A 16,268-nucleotide genomic window follows, 5' to 3' on the forward strand; every position below is an offset into this window, starting at 1 on the left:
AGGAACCCTTAAGCATCGCCGGGTGTGACCCAAAAAGCCAAAAGCAAAGCAGGCTTGGAGAGCTCACGCCGCACGGAGGGTCCCTGCAGCCTGACAGGGGCCCAGCCCCAGTGTGAGGGACAGCGGTCACCCCCCAACCCGACCACCAGGAGTCACCCCAGAGCAGAGCCAGGAACAATGCCTGGGCACCAGCATGGCCCCTCAGGGTGGGCCCTACCCCACCCCCCCACCCCTGGAAAAAAAATAAACCAAAAGATGTCACTGTCATCCTGTTGCTCATCGATTTGTTCAAGCGGGCACCAGTAACGTCTCTCATTGAGAGACTTATTGTTACTGTTTTTGGCATATCCAACATGCACAGGGAGTTTGCCAGGCTCTTCTCGGTAGCTTGCCGGGCTCTCCAAGAGGGGCGGAGGAATCGAACATGGATCGGCCACGTGAAAGGCGAACGCCCAACCGCTGTGCTATCGCTCCAGCCCAAAAGATGCCAAAAAAAAAAAAAAAAAAAGATGCGACTTCCAGCCACTTCTGCATTTGACATTACCTCCTAAGGCTGCTTTCTCCCAGTTCTGAGAGAATCTTGGGGCTGGAGCAATAGCACAGCGTGGAGGGCATCTGCCTTGCATGCAGCTGACCCGGGTTAACTCCCGGCATCCCATAGGGTCCTCTATAGACACGCAGGAGTGATTCCTGAGTGCAGAGCCAGGAATACCCCCTAAGCATCGTCAGGTGTGACCCAAAAAGAAGAATAATTTTTTTAAAAGTCTAAGATAATCAATTCCATGGCATGAATGTAAATAAATGGTCATTGGCTATTGATCAATGATGGAAATTGGTAAGAGAACTCGGTGAGACACCCTGGAAATGAAGCACCAACTGGAACTAAAATAAAGCACCCAAGATAGACCATCCCATACCCAGACACAGACAGTTCTAGAGTCACACGCATCCTAAACTTTGCCTTCATGTGACAAAAATCAAGCCAGTAACTGCATGACTTGGGTTGCTGGGGTCTAACTACAGAGACAGGTCACTGCAAGGGCACAGTGAAGGAAACCCCAGGCCACATGCATGCTTAAAAATGTTTTTAAAATTCTTATCCCACTGGGTGGTGCCTGGGGTGGCTGCCCTGCTTCCCAGCTCCAACGACGTGAGAATTCCGGCTGCTCCCTTCCCTCGGTGACGCGTGATTGTTCACCCACAACTTTGAACTGCGTTTGAAGGAAGTGGCTCTGTGGGCCGGAGCACAGTGTCCTTCATGCGAGAGGCCAGGCCTGACGCCCCCCAGGGTCCCCTGAGCACCACCGAGAGTGACCCCTGCACTGAGAGCCAGGAGCATCCCAGGAGCCCGCGGGTGTGCCCAACGCCCTCTGCTCAAATACACAGTTCAAGGCTGTGCAGTGTCGCTCTGGGGTGTCTTTGCGGTGGGGCCACGGGCGGTGGTGCTCCCGGCTCTGGGCCGGCTGCGCGGAAGTGAAGTCAGTCACACACGGGGCCGTACAGAGCGTTTGTTCATGTTTTAGTTTCGATGGCATTGAACGTCTTTTTCTGACTGGCCAAATGGGGCTGGAGCGATAGCACAGCGGGGAGGGCGTTTGCCTTGCACTCGGCCGACCCGGGTTCGATTCCCAGCATCCCATAGGGTCCCCTGAGCACTGCCAGGGGTAATTCCTGAGTGCAGAGCCAGGAGTGACCCCTGTTCATCGCCGGGTGTGACCCAAAAACCAAAAAAGAAAAAAAAAATTCTATCTTTTAAATTTAAAGGCGTTTTAGCTACTAAGAAAAAATAAATTCTTATGCGACAAATTCTTATGTGACAAGGCCAGTGACAAAGCTTAAAGCCCCCAGATGCAGTGAAAAGAGCCCCAAAGACAGGGCTGGGGGTAGGAGTAGGGGCAGGGCTCAGTCCTGGCACCACTCGGACCCATGGGCACGAACACGCAGTGCCGGAGCCCCCAGCACCACACACCTGGGCACGGAGACTCTGGCCCAGGTGCCTGAGAGTCTCCAGGAGTGAGCCTCAGCCCCCCGGAGAGCACTGCGTGGGAGCACTCCCCAAGTGAAGACAGTACTCAGCCCTCATTCCCCAGCAAACACTCTGCCTGCCGCTAACGCCGTGTGGCAGGCTGGGCGAGGCGGGTTCCGGCCAGCTGGACACCCGAGGACCCGGACGACGCCGGGAAGCCCTCCACGTTCTCAGGGGAGGGACGTCAGGAAGAATGTGTGTGGGGAGGAAAGGCCGGCTTAACCGGGGGTGCGTGTGGGGACGCAGGGAGACCAGCCAGCACCCCCCACACAGAGTCCTGCCTTCCTCTCCCAGACCCAAGTCTTGACATCTGACTCGCACCCGTGTGCTTCGGCCCCAACCTGAGAGAGCGGAAACACCCTCTGGGTCCTAAGGAGCTGAGCTCTGGGCACCCACGGTGGCTTTGGGCCCAAGGGGGAGGGGGAGGAGGAGGAGGAGGGATTGGCCAAATATTTGGGACTCACAGCAGGACCACAGCCAGGTGCAGGGTTATCAAAACTTCCCAGCTAAGGGGCTGGAGCGATCGCACAGCAGGGAGGGCGTTAGCCTAGCACACAGCCGACCTGGGTTCGATTCCCAGCATCCCACAGGGTCCCCGGAGCACCGCCAGGAGTAATTCCTGAGTGCATGAGCCAGGAGTGACCCCTGTGCATCGCCGGGTGTGACCCCAAAAAAGCAATTAATAAATACATAAATTTCCCCAGTTAAATGTCATGCGAAAGAATCCCACCACCACCTCAGCCCCAGCCCTGCCCGGCTCCAGAAAAGCTAAGGTAAATATTGTGCACACCCCGAGTCCTTTGTTCTTGCCACTGAGCTCTGACAGGCCCGGGACGCACTTCCCGCCCCCGGAGGTGCCCCCCAAGACTTGTTTGGTTTGCATCTTTGTTTCAGATTTGTTTTGTTTGCTGGTGTTTCTCGCTTGGTTGTTTCATACTTCTCTCTGGGGAATTCCGTCACAATGGAAGCCCCCTAACCCGGCTCTTAGCAGGCCTGGCCCACGTTTAGGAACAAAAAATAAATAAATAAATAAATAAATAGAATGGTTTTCTGCTGCGACACTGCTGAGTCATGGTACCTGCTAGAAGTCGGACGCAGCCGGCCGAGAAAGAGGCCCCTGCGTTGCTGGGCTATCTTCGAATCGGACTTGTTTTGTCTGGGCCGCAGAGATAGCGCGGCCGGCCAGAGCACATGCCTCGCATGCAGGAGGCCTGGGCCTGTGGGCCTGGTCCCCGACAGCTCGGCCGGGGGCCGCCCTTGAGCGCCATCCAAGATGGGGGGCGGGGGGGGAGGCAAAAAAGCAGGAACAGAGAAACAATGCAACGGGCTGGGCACACGTGGTCACACACGAGAGGTCCAGCTGCATCGCCAGAAACCCCTGGCCCAGGGCCAGAAGTGGCCCCGAGCACTGCTGGGTGGGGACCCCCCCCCAAACCAAAAACGACAAGAACTGTGTTATCCAAGACCAGGTAAATGAGACAAACTGATTCTAAGACCAGACTCTGGTGCTGCAGCAAACGGGACCCTCCCCCGAGGGGGCCCCTCTCTCTGGGGCGGGAGAGAGAACCCAGAGGGGAAGGCGTTTATTTGTCCCTGTCTGTTGGGGCCGGAGCGATAGCACAGCGGGGAGGGCGTTTGCCTTGCATGCGGCCGACCCGGGTTTGATTCCCAGCATCCCATATGGTCCCCTGAGCACCACCAGGAGTAATTCCTGAGTCCAGAGCCAGGAGTGGCCCCTGAGCATCACTGGGTGTGACCCCCAAAAAAAAAACAAAAAAAAGAAATTACTTGTCCCGCCTGTGGACAGGGAGGTGGCTCAGAGGGCTGGAGCCCAGGCGTCAGCTACGGGGGACCACGGCTGCAATCCCTTGTGCCGCACGGACCCCCAGAGCCCTGGGAACAGCAGCCCCCCCCCACCCCCGCCAGAAACAGCTGCAGCTCCCCCAAGCAGCCTGAAGGATGAGAGTAAAAGCAAGAAAACAGAAAACAATGCCGAAACCCACCCAAGGGGAGCCCGGGAGGAAGGAAGCCTCCAGCCTCCGCCCTCGGACCCGCGTCCTTGGGGAGCGGAAAGACCCAGGCCCTGGACTTTGGTGCTCTTGCTGCCATCGAGAACAGGGCCGGACCCCAGGACGCCCAAAGGACCCGGGGCGCTGATCCCGCGGCCACAGCCCGAGCTCTTGCAGGCACTGGAATGTTTTTTGTCTTAGAAATGAACGAATTGTTTCAGAAACATCAGAAAAACCCTCTTGAAACAGAAGTAGAGAACTGTTTTGAAATGAAATCAAAGGAGGTTCTCGCGTCTCCACAAATACTGGAAATCCAAATATTTCCCTGAAACCCGGGCGCCTGTCTGTGCCCCACGAAAGGATCATTTTTCATGTTTGCACCTTCCCTGTGCTGGGTCTCCGGCCTCTGGCTGGCAGGATTCAAAATGACGATGATTCATGGTGCCGGAGAGAACCCCAATACCGCCGGAAAACGGGGCGCTTCCTTTGGGGGCTGCACGCAGATCTGCGGCCCCTCGTGTTCCCCTCCCGGGTGCAGTTATCAGAGTCTCTGGCCCCAAATCCTAATAATCTGAAATAAACGGCCAACGAAAAGGGGTCGAAATGTCATGGTTTAGTTCCAGGCCAAGAGCCGGGGCACTGCCAGATGGGGGGTGGTCCCGACAGGCTGTACCCCCAGGCCCAGCTCACCGCCCCCCATCCCTCTCACGGGTTACTGAGCACTGCTGGAAAGAGTCTCACATCCTGAAGAGGAACCCAGGGGGCGGGAAAAACAATACTGATGAGCACTTGCAGACGATCAAGATCACCTTATGAAAATATTCATTATCAGGGGCTGGAGCGATAGCACAGCGGGTAGAGCGTTTGCCTTGCACACGGCCAACCCAGGTTCAAATCCCAGCATCCCATAGGGTCCCCTGAGCACTGACAGGGGTGATTCCTGAGTGCAGAGCCAGGAGTAACCCCTGTGCATCGCCGGGCGTGACCCCCCCCCAAAAAAAGAAAAAAAAAATTCATTTTCAGACTTTGGGCCTAAAACAGCGGAGCTGCTCGGAAAACTGTGCTTTAAGGAAGAGTTTATTTGTAAGTCTCCTAATCATGCAAATTATGAAAACAGTTTTCACAACTGTTTGTGATTCTGAAGGGAGAAAGAAACTCTGGTTTTAAAAGTGACGCCTGCAAAGAATTCTAGTAGGGTCTGTGGAAATGAGGACGATTCTGAATATAAAGTGAGTCAGGGGCCTCTGTAAAACAGGAAAGCTAGAATCAATGGCGCTATTGGTGTTGAGGGGAAAGGATTTTGTCTGGGAGTGAAACTGGCTGTTTGTGAAGCAGAATGAAGGAAAGCCAAAGGCCAGACAGTGGATGTACAGAAGGAATCTGAGGGACGTAAACCTCACAGTGATCTGAACAGCATCGTCCTCCAGGGGCAGTTCCAAGAGCCTTGATGCATGTCTTGAAGGCGGCGGCCCCACCAGGACAGGCCCCCGAGCAAGGACAAGAGGCAGCCAATGACAGGGACCTCATGAATTGCCGCGGGATTTTATTTATTTATTTATTTGGCTTTTTTGGGTCACACCTGGGTCACACACAGGGCTGACTCCTGGCTCTGCACTCAGGAATCACTCCTGGCAGTGCTCGGGGGACCCTATGGGATGCTGGGAATCGAACCTGGGTCGGCCGCATGCAAGGCAAACGCCCTCCCCGCTGTGCTGTCGCTCCAGCCCCCATGCCGCGGGATTTTAAAATTCAACTTTTGATATCTATAGGATATCTGACTTGCACAAATGTAGATTTTAATTTTGTTAAGGACCGAAGGACTCCTAAAACTGCCGTGTTTTTTTCAGATTTGCACAGTCCTCATCGACGAAGATATGTTACTAAAACAACCACATAGACATTTCACGTCAGGTGTGGGTCTGTAAGCTGGGTCTTATTTTATTTATTTATTTATTTATTTATTTTTTTGCTTTTTGGGTCACACCTGGAGATGCACAGGGGTTACTCCTGGCTCTGCACTCAGGAATCACCCCTGGCGGTGCTCAGTGTACCATATGGGATGCGGGGGAATCGAACCTGGGTCGGCCATGTGCAAGGCAAACGCCCTCCCCGCTGTGCTATTCCTCCAGCCCCCAGGCTAGGTTTTATTGTTCCTGGCAGTTTGGGAATCGCTGTGAGTTTGGTAACTGAGGCAGGAGGCTGGGGGCAGGGAGCCTGAGTTTTCCCTTTAGTAATAAAACCAAGAGGTGATTTCAAGAAACTGCCTTGTCATTAGCCCCGAGGGTGCCCAGAGCAGGAAAACTGGCCTTTAAGATGCAAATCCTGAGTGAGCACTTAGCAGCTGGGAGGGAAAAGCCATCCTAGGGAAGCGGGAGGCTCCGGAGAAACAAAAGGTCTTGATGGGAACACGGAAAAGCCGGCAGGGACAGCGGAGAGACCCCACATCTCCCGGGCGAGCCCCGCCTCCCGGCTCCCCCCTGCAGGCTGGCCGGCACCCAAGGGACCCCACCCCCAGCTGAGACAGCCTGAGTCTAGCTCTGGGCTCCCGCCTCCTCTCCTGGGTCACCTGGTGTCCGGTGACCGGCCCTGGAACTTACTGGTCACCCCATTTCTTTTGCTTGTGTGTGGGCCACGCCCGGGGCCTATCCGCTAGGTCTGCATGGGCGGGGAGGGCCCGGCCCGCCCCGCCGGCCCCCAGGGCCCACTTGCATTCATTCTTTCCCGAAAAACAACGGAGCCCAGACTGGGGCGGCGGGCAGGGCCTCCGTACCGGGCACATCTGCCTCCTCACGGGGCCATTGGCTCGTCCGCGGCCCAGGAACGGAGACTCCAGAGCGCAGGTTTCTCTCCCACACCCGCTCAGGACGCAGGAGGGAGCCCTGCAGCTCTTCCCGGGACACAGTTTCTTTTTTCCTTTTTCTTTTTCTTTTTCTTTTTTTTTTTTTTTTGATTTTTGGGTCATACCCGGCGATGCACAGGGGTTCCTCCTGGCTCTGCACTCAGGAATGACTCCTGGCGGTGCTCAGGGGACCCTATGGGATGCTGGGGTTCAAACCCGAGTAGGCTGCGTGCAAGGCAAACGCCCTCCCCGCTGTGCTATCGCTCCAGCCCCTGGGACACGGTTTCATCTGGGCCACACCTGGCGATGCTCAGGGGCTACTCCTGGCTCTGGACTCAGGAATTACTCCTGGGGGAACGGCGCATATGGGATGCTGGGGATTGGACCCAGGGTGCAAGGCAAACGCCCTCCCTGCTGTGGTATCGATGCAGCCCTGGAACGCTGCTGTTGATGCAGGAACTGCGTTGTTGGGGACCGAGTGCCCTTCCGCTGAGCCACACTCTCAACCCTCCGGAGGCAGCTAACCCCAGGAGCCTCGGGCCCTAAATACTCTGGAACGGCTTCTTGTATTCCCTCCCCACCCCCCAAAATAGCTCAAGTTCAGTCTCACCACCTGAAAACAACAAACAGTCATCCAGGGACTGTCTACACAGCACTTGCCAGGGGCAGATGCCCAAGCTGCGAGGTTCAGTCTCAGGAACGGGCAAAGGGGGCCCCAGCACTGCTGGCCCCCCAGGCAGAAAAATGCGCAAGTAACTCACCAGCCCAAACAGGGAACCCGAGCCAGCCCGCGGGCATGGAGACTCAGACCCCAGCCAGCCCTGGGGAGATGCAGAATCCCGACGGAAGCCAGGGGGTCAGGGGCTGTACCCCTGGGGTGAGGGGGCAGCACCAGGCCCCGTGGGGAGAGAAAAAGGCGAGACAGCCAGGTGGGGCGGGGCCGTGGCTGGGGGGAATGTGACCTTGGCGGGGGGGGGGGGGGGGGGAGGGGGGGGGAAGGGGGGAGCACTGCGTGGCCCCTGGGGTGTGCGTCCTGGGCTCCTGCTCCGGATGGGCCGTGTTCCCTCCGACCGTCACTAACTCTTGTTCCCCTTTATCCCACCACAGACTCGTCGCACAGACCTCCCCGTCCCCCGCCTGAAGCCCTTCCCTGGGCTCGAGCAGGACCTGCCTTCCCGCAAAGAGCAGTTCCTGGCTCCAGCCTGTGTCCCGGCCCCTGAGACCCCGGACGGGCGCCGTGCAGAGCAGGGACTCCCGAAACGTCAGGGCCCTTCTCCGGAGAGTAGGAGGGGAAGGGGGGGGGCAGAGACCGCCTCTCCGCCCCGCTTCACAGAATCCCCCCACCAGCAGCACTGTCTCCGCATGAGGGTGTTGATTTGGAGCCAGAGTAACAACGCAGCAGGTAGTGGGGCGTTTGCCTCGCACAGAGGGGACCCAGACTCACCCCCCAGCATGGCATCTAGTCCGTCCCCCCCCAGAAGCCACCAGGAGTGACCCCTGGCCACAGAGCTAGGAGGAAGCCCTGAGCACCGCCACCCCCAAAAACACAGAGAGAACCAATCCTGACAAGTGTCAGAGCGATGCAAGGTGTTCCGGAATTCTAACAGAACTAGGAGACTGAAAACAGAATTTTTTCCCCTTTTCACTGTTCTCTCATCCCGAGGCGTGGGCTGGCCTCTCGGGTCCCGGTCGGTTGCGTTTCAGAAGGGGCTGCTTTCTGTGGTGGTGGGCAACTCTCAGTAAGTCTGAAAGTTACTTCAAAATTTAAAAAATTAGAATAAGCAAAGGAAATATCTCCAATACGCCTCAGGGTTTCTAAGGCAGGCAGCGTGTTAGAATCCGTTTCCTCAGCCAGGCCTCCACGACCCAGCTCTCTGGGAAGTGGTTCTGCGGAGCAGCTCCAAAGGCACCTTCCCCGGGGGCTGGGCGGGCTTGGAATGAGCTGGAATGAATAACGCTAGCAGAGGGACCCTGGGAAAGCCACACCTGAGGGTCTCTGCCTCCCTGGTGGCCACAGGAAGCTGACACTTGTCTGAGCTGGCAGCAGGAGTCACCTCCTGGCGGGACACTCCCCCACCCTCCTGCACGGTCCCCCACACCTCGCCAGAAGGGACCCCTAAGCAGGGCCGGAAGTAAGCCCTCGGCTAGGCCAGGGATGTCCCCAAAACCAGTTTTAAGAAGAAAAACTGGGGGCTGGAGCGATAGCACAACGGGTAGGGCGTTTGCCTTGCACTCGGCCGACCCGGGTTCGATTCCCAGCATCCCATAGGGTCCCCTGAGCACCGCCAGGAGTAATTCCTGAGTGAAGAGCCAGGAGTAACCCCTGTGCATCGCCAGATGTGACCCAAAAACCAAAAAAAAATAAATAAATAAAAGAGAAAAACTCCAACCCCTTGGCCGCATCTGCAGGCTGGAGCAGGCGGGGACAGTGGGCACAGCTGCTGTGGAGCTGGATACAAAGGGGAGGGGTGAAGGGCAGCCGGCTAAGGGTGCGAGTGTGGGATGGACCCCGAGGCCAGCTGGAGGGGTGGGCGAGTGACTGGGCATGGCAACGATTTAGGTATAAGGGAAATGACAGGGGGCCGGAGCCATGGCACAGTGGGGAGGGCATTTGCCTTGCACGCGGCCGATCCGGGTTCAATCCCTGGCATCCCATAGGGTCCCCTGAGCACCGCCAGGGGTGATTCCTGAGTGCAGAGCCAGGAGTAAGCTCTGAGCATCGCTGGGTGTGACCAAAAAAGCAAAGCCAAAAAAAAAAAAAAAAAAGACATCCCTGGGGCACACTCTGGCTGGCCTTGGCCGCTGCTGCCCAGTTTCCAGGCACACGCTGTACCCGGTGCCCTCCGGGGAACGGATCAAACAGCATCACAGAACCAGGACTCGGACCCTGGGCCTCCCTGCTCACCAAACGTATGTACCCGAGGAATGGACAAGTACTATCAACTGAAGTTTGGCATTTCTCATTTCTCGCCGTTTTACTCTTCTGTATTCCCCCCCCCCTTTGTTGTGACATTCCCAGCAGTTGCCAGGGGCAGGTCCTAGCCATGCTCAAGGTGCTGGGGACACAGTCGGCCTGAAAAGCGTGCATGCCGGTCCCTGGGAGGGCCCCCTGCACCCCTACTTCCGTGCTTAGGAGCCACAGGGAGGAGTCAGAAACCAGTCGTGGCTCACCAACAGCGAGAGGCACATCGACCAATCATCGTGCAGGCCACAGCAGACCTCCCTCAAAGCGACCAGAGACGGGACGGCCCAGGCCTGGACCAGCACCTACGCTGAAACTGGGGGGTCAAAAGCAAGGTGCTGGGCACAGAGAAACACGCCAGAGTGCGAAGCTCATGGAGCTCAAATAAGGAGATTCAAAAGAAAGAGATTTCATCCATGACTATAGGTTGTGGGTCCCAGAGACGGAGCCTGGGCGGGCGGGGTGGGGATGCTGGCTGCCAGCTGGGCCGTGGTGCCACTCGGGACCCCCAGAGCCAGAGTGTGAGGGGGCCAGGGTGCTCCTGAGCAAACGCCCCCAGCACACGTGTGCTGCCGCCAGCCATCGGGGGGAGGGGAAAGAGAAATGACGGCACGTCAGTTGTGAGAAAGGTTGTGTTGCAGAGGGCGATCAGCGTGTGTGTTTGTTTCCAACAGTGAGGAAGACGGTCTTCTCTGGCCCACACATTTTTTTTCTTTTGGGGTCACACCTGGTGACGTTCAGGGGTTACTCCTGGCTCATGCACTCAGGAATTACTCCTGGTGGTGATCGGGGGACCATATGAGATGCTGGGAATCGAACCCGGGTCGGTTGCGTGCAAGGCAAACGCCCTCCCCGCTGTGCTATCACCACACACTTAGGCAGAATTATTTCCTTTTGACAAAAGCTCGAGGCTGAGCTAGACAGACCTCGAGGCTAGTTCACTGTCACCCTTTGACGCACTGGCTGACAGCCTCACATCAGTGGCCATCAGTGGCCATCAGTGGCCATCAATGGTCGTCATTGGCCATCAGTGGCCATCATTGGCCATCAGTGGCTGTCAGTGGCCGTCATTGGCCATCAGTGGCCGTCAGTGGCCGTCAGTGGCCGTCATTGGCCGTCAGTGGCCGTCAGTGGCCGTCAGTGGCCGTCATTGGCCATCAGTGGCCGTCATTGGCCATCAGTGGCCGTCATTGGCCATCAGTGGCCGTCAGTGGCCGTCATTGGCCATCAGTGGCCGTCAGTGGCCGTCAGTGGCCGTCAGTGGCCGTCATTGGCCGTCAGTGGCCGTCATTGGCCGTCATTGGCCGTCAGTGGCCGTCAGTGGCCGTCATTGGCCGTCATTGGCCGTCAGTGGCCGTCAGTGGCCGTCAGTGGCCGTCAGTGGCCATCAGTGGCCGTCAGTGGCCGTCAGTGGCCGTCAGTGGCCGTCAGTGGCCATCAGTGGCCGTCAGTGGCCGTCAGTGGCCGTCAGTGGCCGTCAGTGGCCGTCAGTGACCTGGACGCTGTTAACAACCAGAGTCTTACACCTCCTGGGGCGCCGAGAGCCAGAGAACTCTGGGCCTTCCCGCCACTCCTAACCTGGCACGGGTCCGCCCTTGACCTCTAGGTGCTTCATAACCCAGATGATAAAATCAAACACGGATGGCGCTTATCCCAACTCCTCTCCTGCCCCCTCAACAAACGAGTCCAGAGAGATGAAGGGATTTCATCCCCAAAGCCATTAATCAAAGCAGAGTGTCAGAGTGCTGGGCTTGGGGTTGGTTCTGGGGGTCTCCTGAGGGCTCGGGGGGAGGGTGGAGGAAGTTCAGCAGGCAGTGCCAGGATGACACCCGGGTCGGCCGCACGCAGGCACCCCCTGCCTCCTGCCCTCTCTCTCGGGGTCTGGGAACCACAATTAGGCCCAAGTCTGGTCCGGCCGCCGCTGCTCCCTTCAACTCATGCTCCGCGGCCCCTCAGTGCACTTATGAGCTGCTACATGTACTTGTTAGAAAAATGTGCAACCAAATTGCAGACTCGCACTTTAAATGATTGTCACTGACGTGGCTTCTGTGATTCCCAATACTGCTAGTGATGGCGTCTCACGCACGTAATCCCGACACCCCTCTGGCCAACTATCAGGCCTATTGTTTAAAATGGAAGGGGAGGGGCTGGAGCGATAGCACGGCGGGGAGGGCGTTTGCTTTGCACGCGGCCGACCCACCCGGGACCCGGGTTCACCCCCGGCATCCCATATGGTCCCCCAAGCACTGCCAGGAGCAATTCCTGAGTACAAAGCCAGGAGTAACCCCTGAGCATTACTGGGTGTGACCCAAAAAGCAATAAATAAATAAATAAATAAATAAATAAATAAATAAATAAATAAATAGATAAAATGCAAGGGGAGGGGCCGAGAGACAGGAGGAAACAAGGTACTAGCTGGCGCTCGGCCAACCCTGGCCACAGTCCCCAACCACAGGGATCCCAGGCTCCCCGGGGAGCAGCCGCTGGCGCCTCAGGGGAACTCCTCGGACCCTCCACCATTTCTTTTTCATGAGGTGCCTGAGGGGCGGCAGAGCTGCCAGGAGACAGCTCAGCAGGCTGCGGTGCAGACTCGGCCTCTGGAGGACTTGGACTTGTTCCCTGCCACCACATGCTCCCGAGCACTGTCAGAGGCGACCCCCTGAGCAATGAGCCAGCCAGGAGCAAAACGCAAAACGCCAGGGGAGGGAACAGAGTCAGTTGTTAATCAATCGCCCTCACAACTACCTCCCCGAGAAAATGTGGCTAAAAGGATTCCTGGCGGGCTCGCGGTGTGCGTGAAATGAGAGGGGCTGTTTCTCATGCACACGGCATGCAGCAAGACTTCACACACACCGCAACACACAAGCACACAAACGAGCACTGAAACAAACCCATTCATACACGCCACACACATTAACACTCACCCGCACCAATACCCGTGAACTCACACATTCAGACCAACACACGCCAGCTCACGCCATACAGTGTCACACTCACACTCACACACACTCACACACTCACACACACACTCACACACACTCACACACTCACACACACTCACACTCACACTCACACACACACTCACACTCACACACACACACTCACACTCACACACACACTCTCACACACACTCACTCACTCACTCACACACACTCACACTCACACACACACACTCACACACACACACACACACACTTCCTTCCATCACTCTGAAACGCGAATGGTCTTGCCCTAAGGGATCCCAGAGGAATCCGGAGCACTGAGGACAGGAGTGGGAGGAAGAGGAAAAGCTGGCCGGGCTGCAGCAGGAGGCCGGTGGGTCGGGAGGGCAGTGGCCGGCCTCCATCCCCCGCGACCCAGAAGGTCGTCGGAGCCCACCGGGAACAAACCCTGATCATTCCAGGGTGTGGCCCCACAGCAAAGCAAACAAACGCTTCAAGGTCCTTCCTTCCTTGCAGGATCTCGCAGTGTTTTCCTTGAAGCTGCCCTCCAGCCCCTGCCCTGGGGGGCCACTGTCCCGGCCCCCCCAGCAGCCTCCCGCTGTTTCCTCCCTGGCAGACACCCCAAAGGTCCGCAAAGGGAGAGCTCTACTTTGTTTGCTGCTTCCTAGAGACCCACGTTCACCTTTCTGATAACTGGTTTCTTTGTATTTTGGAGGGGGGGTCACACCCGGCTATGCTCAGGGGTTACTCCTGGCTCTGCACTCAGGAATGACTCCTGGTGGTGCTCAGAGGACTATATGGGATGCTGGGGATCGAACCCAGGTCAGCCACCTGCATGGCAAACGCCCTACCCGCTGTGCTATCGCTCCACCCCCCCCACTTGTTTCTTAATTAAACAGCATGATTAATTTAGTCTGTGGGGGCTAGAGCCATAATACAGCAGGTAGGGTGTTTGCCTTGCACGCGGCTGACCCGGGTTCGATTCCCAGCATCCCATAGGGTCCCCAGAGCACCACCAGGGGTAATTCCTGAGTGCAGAACCAGGAGTAACCCCTGAGCATCGCCGGGTGTGACCCAAAAAGACCAAAAAATAAACAAACAAAAACCCAGATAATTTAGTCTGACTTAATCCTAGACTTTTTTTTAACTTTCAATTTAGTGAAGGGGAAACGACAAGGCGTTATAGAACGGCACCATAGTCTGGACCCGGTTCCCCGCCAGCCCCACTCCCAGCACGTACCGAGCTCTTTCGGGCAGCAAGTCCAGAGACGGAACTAGTGAAATCCCAAAGCGCAAGAAGCTGAGCAGGGGTCCAGGGGCTTCTGGCCTTGGAGGGCGTCATCCCAGCTGAGTGGGAAAATGCCGCTGCAGGCGCAGCTCAAGCTGAGCTAGCTGTCCTGCGGTCAGGAGGCCAGGCTCAATTCCCAGCACCACAAAGAGGAAAAAAAAAAAAAAAGGATGGGGCCGGAGCGATAGCACAGTGGGTAGGGCGTTTGCCTTGCACACGGCCAACCCGGGTTTGATTCCCAGCATCCCATAGGGTCCCCTGAGCACCACCAGGAGTTAATTCCTGAGTGCAGAGCCAGGAGTAACCCCTGTGCATCGCCGGGTGTGACCCAAAAAGCAAAAAAAAAAAAAAAATCGGAGGGCCACCGTGCCCTCTGAAACTCAGTCTCCAAGCTTAGGGGCCAGACAGCAGCTAGGACCCAGGTTCCGTCCCCGGCTCCAGGGTGCCCGAGTCCCTCCCGAGATCCCTGAGCAGCGACACAGGTGGCCCCGAGCATGGAAACAAATCTCCAAGCATGAGCAGGACATCTGCGCACACACGTCCCCAGCGTCCAACAGGTGACCTGAGACTTGAGGGCGGGGCGATGACAGTGACAGGCAGGAGGGGCAAGGCTCCAGACCTGCTCCCGGGAGTCCCGGGAGTCCCTCTGCCTCCCTGGACGCACAGTCTGTGGCTGCTGGTCCCTGCTCCCTCCGAGGCCCGTGCCTGCAGCTGCCCAGGACTCCTGTTCTCGGCTCCTGTACCTCCCGGCTGCAGTTCCTAAGGTCTCTCTCTGCAGATGCTTCCTGCACATTCACTAGACGCACATAAACGCAGCCGGAGAGGTGGCACAGGCAGAAAGCATAGGCCTTGCACGCCAGGGCCCCGGGGTCAGCCCCTGGCACCCCAGGTGGCTCCCCCAGCCGGCCAGGAGTCATTCCTGAGCACCGCGGGTGTGACTCAAAATCAACAAAAAAGAAAGACAATATTTTGGGTAATTTGACTGCTAGATTTTATTTTATTTTATTTTTTTGCTTTTTGGGTCACACCCAGAGATGCTCAGGGGTTACTCCTGGCTTTGTACTCAGGAATTACTCCTGGAGGTGCTTGGGGGACCATATGGGATGCCAAGGATCGAACCCGGGTCGGCTGTGTGCAAGTCAAATGCCCTACCCGCTGTGCTATCGCTCCGGCCCCTGACTGCTAGATTTTATTCTCTATTTTGGAATCTTATCATGGTTCAGATTCTTTGTTTTGTTGGGGGGGATGGGTTACTCCTGGCTCTGCCCTTAGGGATCACTCCTGGGGGTGCTCGTTGGACCAGATGGGATGCCGGAGACAGAAGCTGGCTGCGTGCAAGGCAAACGCCCTCCTCGCTGTCCTACCGCTCTGGCCCCGTTCTGCAGGGTTCTAATATTTTCAGTATTCCCTTTAACTAATATTGTGATCACATGGGACTGGAGGGATAGCACAGCGGCAGGGTGTTTGCCTTGCACACCGAAGACCCCGGTTTGATTCCTCCGTCCCTCTCAGAGAGCCCAGCAAGCTACCCAGAGTATCTCACCCGCAGGGCAGAGCCTGGCAAGCTACCCGTGGAGTATTCAATATGCCAAAAACAGTAACAAGTCTCACAATGGGGACCTTACTGGTGCCCGCTCAAATAGAGCAAATCGATGAACAACTGGACGACAGTGATCACATGATTTTCTTTGGTTTGGGGGCTTCATCTGGTGCTGCGGGGTCTCTCCCGGCCAGACGCTCGCACGAGTTTCCTGGCAGCGCAGGCGGACCCAGGTGTGCCCGGGACCCAGCTCCAAACTTCGGAACTAGCTATCTGCTGGCCCTAAGATGAAATTACAACTTCGAAAGTTAATGATTACAAGTAAACAATCGAAGGCCGGGGAGAGAGATAGTAGTGGGGTTGATGAAGGCGCGCGCTCGCCTGGCACGCAACGAAGCCCAGTCCCATCCCCGGCGCCCGATCCCTGCAGGGGCGGGGGAAGCCCTGAGCCCCTTTGGGTGCCCACCCCCAAGCGGGGACGCTCAGCAGCCACACGACAACCACCCCAAGCTCAGCTTCGGCAAACCGCCGCCAAACTGCAGGCAAACTCTGACTGCTGGGAATTAGGACAGCAGAAAGGCAGCGGCGACCCCCTCGGAAGCACCGGGCCGGCACTGGCCCGCGCCTGGCGCGCTCGCCGGCTCCGGCACGGCCTCGTGTGG

General features: G+C 57.1%; 1 protein-coding gene across 3 annotated transcripts in view; it reads right to left on the bottom strand.

Moving 5' to 3' along the window:
* ABCG2 (ATP binding cassette subfamily G member 2 (Junior blood group)) overlaps nt 1-16,268 on the bottom strand; it is a 124,387-nt gene that overhangs the window by 38,988 nt on the left and 69,131 nt on the right. The window lies entirely within an intron of this gene.

Source organism: Sorex araneus, chromosome 5 (assembly GCF_027595985.1).
Source record: "Sorex araneus isolate mSorAra2 chromosome 5, mSorAra2.pri, whole genome shotgun sequence".
Classification (NCBI taxonomy): Eukaryota; Metazoa; Chordata; class Mammalia; order Eulipotyphla; family Soricidae; genus Sorex; species Sorex araneus.